This window comes from Melozone crissalis, unplaced genomic scaffold (genome assembly GCF_028551555.1).
Source record: "Melozone crissalis strain CALT ecotype California unplaced genomic scaffold, PUWL_Pcris_2 ptg000004l_1, whole genome shotgun sequence".
In the NCBI taxonomy this organism is placed as follows: Eukaryota; Metazoa; Chordata; class Aves; order Passeriformes; family Passerellidae; genus Melozone; species Melozone crissalis.
In genome coordinates this window covers 3142392-3148789 of record NW_026535782.1, presented here as the reverse complement: position 1 = coordinate 3148789, position 6398 = coordinate 3142392, and positions in this window count along the sequence as shown.

Genomic DNA, 6398 nt, shown 5'->3' with positions numbered 1-6398 from the left:
GTCTCTCTCCGTTTTTTTCCTGGAGAAGCACAGACAAATGAAGAGAAAACAATTCTTATCTTTACTTGCTGCTCCTGTTGTTTTGCACTTGTGGAACGTGTTGGGAAGATTGTTTATCTGAAGTAAGTTCTTAATGGGACTCTGGTAATGATTGTTTATATTAATTGGCCTTTTGGGTCAAAGTTGTGTCCTGGCTGTGGGCAGACAGTCACGAGTTTTCTTTAGTATGTAATATAGTAATAGTAATAGTATAGTATAGTATAGTATAGTATAGTATAGTATCTCTTTAATATAGTGTAGTATAATGTAATATAGTATAGTTTAATAAAGCAATTGTTCAGCCTTCTGAATCAATGGAGTCAGATGCCAATCATTCCCTGTGTCAGGGGCTCCCTGCATTTACTCTAGGCTATGGCTAACCTTGTTAAATCATTTCACTAAGGCATGCTGCAGCTCCCTAGAAGGGCATGTTTCTGTGTGCTATATTAGAAATATCAGTGGCATACAGCATTCACTGTCTCTGTTGGTCAGAACCCAGTGCTAATAACACCAGTGTTGTGCACTTGATCCCTGTGTGGGCAATTCACTGAAGGGCTGGATTCGATGATCCTTGTGGATCCCTTCCACCTCAGGATGTTCTGATTCTGTGATTTATGTTCTGGATCACAAAAACGAGAAGACTTTGTGGAACAAGGTAAGCACCAGCACGTCCAAACTGAGGCAATTCTAAAACTAACCCAGGAATCCAAGCAGGAAGTGAGGCCTGTTTCCAAATCCCTGGAGCTGGATGTGTTGGCAGGATGGTGTTGGCACATCCAGTGCACATTACAACACCGTTTCCTGGCTCCGCTGGCCCAGCAGGTTGGGTGTCAGGCAAGACTGGCTATGCCCATTCCTCACGTTCCCCACCCACCCCAGGTCCTTAAGTGTGATAATTGCTTGTGAAAGTCGGCTCTGAACAAAGACCTGACAGCCCACACACTTACACCCGGAGCAGGTGTGCCAGCTCTTGATCTCTAACTGTAATTATGCATTCAAAGCATGTGTTAAAACCTGCTCTTCCCACCTTGCCTACCACGGTCTGTTAAGGTAATACAAACATTCTACTATACCCTGAAAAAGAAATACAATTAATGCCTTCTATGTCCTTTTAACTGTGAAAGTAGGGAAGGGCTTGTTTTATTCACAGGTCTGCACATCAGCATAATAAAACAATAAATTTAATAACTAATAAAATACTCTTGCAGCTTCTTTTTTTTTTCTTCTCAGTAGCCATATAAAAACAGAAACCAGAAAGACAAATGACTTGTGCATGCCAAATGCAAACTGCAGTTATAAATAAATGCTTCTCATTTTCCCTTCTCTGTTCCCTCCTTGCCTATCAGTTGGTTGATGCTCAGTGGTTTCACCCTCTCCCAGCAGTACCTGAAGCAGGAAGGGATTTGCAGCCCACCTGGGCAGCACCAGGCTGGGGCCTTTCTTTACTTCTATTTTCTAAGAAGAGAAACCAAAAGCTTTGCAGCAGGCGCCACCCAAAGGACATCCAGATTTTCACAAGTTCTCTTGCTTCGCCTCAGCGCGGGCGGTGAAAAATTCTGCTGGCTGTAATGAAGTTTTGCGACCCCTGCGAGTTAACATCACCAGATACAATTACAACACTTTTAAAGCAGTAAAACAAAAAGTCCATCATAAGTGTCTGCTAGATGAAAGATTGTTGAATGCAGCTCTAAGACAGATTTTGATCGCCATTAATATTCTGTAGTGTTTTACTAAGACCAGGGTTTCCTTTAAGTTATACAAACTGGCATTTTTACAAAATACATCGTTGATATAGGTAAACCCACCCAAAGTTTTCAGGGCCCTACTTCTTGCTCAGCATCCTTTGTGTAGCACCAAGGATGTGTGGATGAATCAGGAATTACACAGAGCTCTGTGTATGCTCTTTCATGTGACAGATTTGCAATTTTAACTTTACCAGATCTGTGTGTAGGATTGGGAAAGTCACATTTTTGCCCTTACTTTGCCCTCATAATTTTTCCAGCTGAAAAGCCCCCATGTGAATGCTTCTGAATTTAAATGTCTTGATCGATACTTTCATGATAGGAACTAAACCCAGCAGCAGAAGGTGAAAGCCTGCTAGAGTACCTGCTAGAGGTGCAGGTACTCTTGGGTACAGACATTTCTTGTGTTTTTGCTATAAATGTGGAAGCATTTCCTTTTCCATGCATTCACTCCACAGGTGTAACTGTCTTTATGCTGGTCAAACACTGGGTCTGTTTTGTGAAATCAGAAGTTATCACTACCGTGAAAGCACTCCCTCCACAAACATAAACTGTGTTGTGGTGGGAGCTGCATTTTATTCTGCAGCCTTGACAAGCTCAGCCTGGTTGTCTTCAGCAGGAGAAAATGAAGAACACTATTGACATTCACAGAGTCACTCTGACAGAAAACAAGGAGATAAAGGTTACCAGAAGCCACTAATTATTTCCATCTTTCCTATGAGTAGTGGGAATGCATTAAGAAAGCACTTCTGGCAAAGACTAGACTTTAATTCTATGACAAGTCAGTGTAGTTAGGAGTTTAATTCAGAAAATCTATTCCAGTAGACATCAAATCTTCCAGGCAGCAGACAAAGACTTCCCTGGTAACCAGGAGCATCACCTGCTTTGCTGAATGGATGTACATGCATGTCACCTTGGTACAGATGACCTGAACAAGTCTAGCAGACTTACACCAATTACACAATTTTTCTAGCAGTAAGAATAAGTTAATGGCCAGAGATATCAGCCAAAATGTGTAATATGTGCATTCCAAAAGCTTCTATTTTAATGTGAATCCATTTGGATTACACTAACTGATGAAAACTATTCTAGGGTTGAGGTTATTCCTTCACATGAAGCTAAAGTCCTGGAGGAAGATGATTTTTAATCCACAAAGATGAAGGGGATTTTAGCTCTGTTTGGACACTGATTGAGAAATAGAGGATTCTTTCTCCTAGTTTTAATTCTTACTGCGTTAGAATCAGAAGTAGCCAAAAACCTAGAGCCAGAAACTCTTGATCTGCCTTTCTATCCTGATGCAGAACCTCAACACTGTGGGATTTCTGGGCTGTTCAGATGGTCTGGGGAAAAGCCCAAAGATGGCCTTGGGCCCCCGGGTTCGAAAGGACGAGAGGAAGCTTCAGATTTGTTCTTGGTCTTGGTGTTTATTAATTGCTTATCTAAAAGATTTTCTCTTGGCCTGACAGAGTTCTGCTCAGCAGTCAGCCATGGGCACACACTGAAAGCCCCTGGGGCGGTCACCTATCTTTATACCCGGAGTTACGTATACAATATTTATCATTTTTCTCCAATACCCTCTACCCATATTAACCAGTGTTCCCCTAGTAAGGTCCAATCCCGGAGTGCCAACATCACCACAGAAGATGGAGGCTTAGAGGAAGAAGAAGAAGGAGAAGGGCACGCCCCAATCCCTCCATCTTGCCTCTCTAGACCCCCCTGTACAGGGATCTTAAACCCTGTATCTCACACTCCAATTAACTTGTCCCTTCACCATTCACCCCAGTGAAATCCTCCCGTCCTCATACTGATGTCATCTCCCATGTGGGATCAAAGTCCAGCCACCAGACATTTCTGGCAGCATTCCAGGACTCCCGAGCCCCCCAGTTCTGAGAGACTGAGATCCCACACAACACAAATGCTAAATGCATCTTCTCTTCAAGGAAGGAGAAAGGTGGATCAGTTTTTGGAGTTTAGATGATCTTGGAACACCAGATTTTATGAAACCAGATGAAAACCCAGATTTTACCCTGTGTTTCACCTGAATTCCTTTTTGGAGCCAAGCACTCCCTAGGCAATGGAGAACCAACTATCAAAACATTCAAGTACTTCTGTTAAAGGCTGCTTTCACCCCAAAGGGGGTGTTCTGTCTGGAATTCCTGAGTGAAGAGGCTGGTGGTCCCTGAAATTTTACACAAAAATAAAGAAAGGCAAATATACACAGATGGTTTAGCGTGGCAATGCCTCATGCAACTGTGAAAACTTTGAAGAGGGTATTAAACTCATCTGGTAAGAGAGTCCTGCAAGTCCTACTTCACAGCTTCAGGAACATGAATGGTCAGCAGCCCTAGCTGTGCTGGTAGAGGCTAAATCACACCACATGAAAGCCTTCCAGATAGAAATGAAATCCATTATTCCATAATGTCTAATATCTCATTATTCACTAAAGGCTTGTGGAGGAATTGAATGTAAGAAAATAGTGCAGAAGGCAGTCTCACACCTGAGGTGCTGCAGCTGTACTAATCACCAAAGATCAGGAACAGGCCTGCCCTTAACAGGCCACAGCTGTGTCCAGTAAGAAGATGAGTGCTACAAAAGAGTGAGGTAGCTGGGTGAGGAGAGAGTTGGAGTTTGTTGGCTGTGCTGTGAAGAAGAAGGAGTCAGTGCTGTGAGGAAATGCCCATGAGAAATCACTGAGAAGGTATGGAACTTTTGCACTAAGACGGTAACTAAAAGCTGAAATTTGAATCTTATTAGCATTATCACAGAGGATTGAGAAATAATAAGTCAAACAGATATCTGAATTTAAGCCATTTATGAGTGGTTCTACCTTGAATTAGTACATTTGAGTTTGTTCAATCTCTCTAATGCAGCACACAGAGGAGACCATTTAGGCAGTTAGCTCTGATCAATGAGATCTGACTGAGACTTGTTACATAGCTTTATGAGTGCTTAAATTTTTGAGGGGTTAAATTCACGTATTTAGTCATCAGCCCTAGAAGACCAGAAGTTCTCAGTATTGCGCAAAGGATGATGAAATTTGTTTACAGGCAATATGTATTTATTTTCATGTATTACATGAAATATGTATTTGTGGTGTCCATAGCTCATGGTATACAGAAAGTGTAACAGCAACTCTTCTGAAACAAAACCCAAAGAAGTACAGGAGATAGTGGGACTACAAGAAATGACAGAGCTCCCTTCAGATGAATATCCTTTTCAGGGCATCTTTTCAAGTAAAGTGTTGCCTGTAAATACTATTTTCCAAGTATCTGCTATTATATGTTATCTTTCTATTGTGCCATTGTGCTAAAAGAGCTGGCTGAGATGTGCCTCAGTCTGGAACAGATTTTTCAGCTTTAATTGATTGCTGAGCCTCGTGTGTGTACATTTCTGGGAAATGCTAATTGTCTATTTCAGCAACTCATCCACTGTGCTCTACCATCTCCCTAATACATGGCTTTAAAGTAAAAATTGCAAATTAGGAATGAAATGTAGAGGCAGGGAAGAATGAAGGGTATCTCACATGGTGATGGGAACGACTTTTGACAAAAACTAACTGCACAGCCATGTCAGCAATTCTTGAGTACCCCCTTGCAAAGCAATGAGAATAGGAGCACTCTGGAAGAGTAGGATAGGGAGCATGGCTGCAGGTGTAGGTAGGGATCTGTAGGCTGATAACTAGAAAGTGAAAGGCAAGGTGAAGAACTTCGCAAGAAGAACTAGAAATCTGATCACAGAGAGCCTTGGGCACTGCACAGGTTGGGACACCATGAACCTTGTACCTCTGGTGAGTTTGCAGCCCCAAACTGCTCGCTACTGATACTCTGCCAAGTGTGGGTTTGTGCCTAACACGTGCAAACTAACCAGGGAAAGCAGGAATGCTCAGAACAGTCTAATAATATTACCTATCAATATAAATGCAATCTATCTCATGACATATAATTTTTTATTAGTATCTGGTTTAGAAAGTCACTGAGTTCATATCATACCACGTGTCACTCATGGAAGCCTCAAATATCCTGGAGAATATCCTGTGAGAAGCCTTGCTGGGTAATTTTACAGTCTTCTTCTATACCTGCATGTTTCAGGACTGGGCTTTTTAACACTGTTGTTGAGCTGAGAACCAGGCAGAAAGAGAGATCATGAGTGCAGGAGGCCACAAAAGTCATGCAGGAGGTCAGTCACTGATATGTCTAGCTTTGGCAGAGTCCCTCTGAAAAAACTGGCCCAGTCCTCCCTTGATGAGCAGCTAAATTACCTTATTCACTGGTATGGGACCATGCATTTAAAGTTTAAATCCTTTCCTGTTCTTTATTCACACCTTAGCCCTTTTATGGTACCTCCCATAAACCTCTTTCTAAGCATAAGAAATGAATTGCAAGAATTCCTAACTAAATAATTCAGGAGCAGTTTTCTATTAACTTCTCTTGCTAATCCCTTCTAAGTTTTTTTGTTTTATTTTTCACAGTCATTTCTTGGATATTCCAAAACAGTGTTTTGGAAGAAATGCTCTCTTGCAGCCTGAAACCCAGAATGTCATGGTTAGATACAAAAAGACATATTTTACTGTTTTGAAATTATTATTTTTGTCTCTCATGCCAGACAGAGCCAGATGGC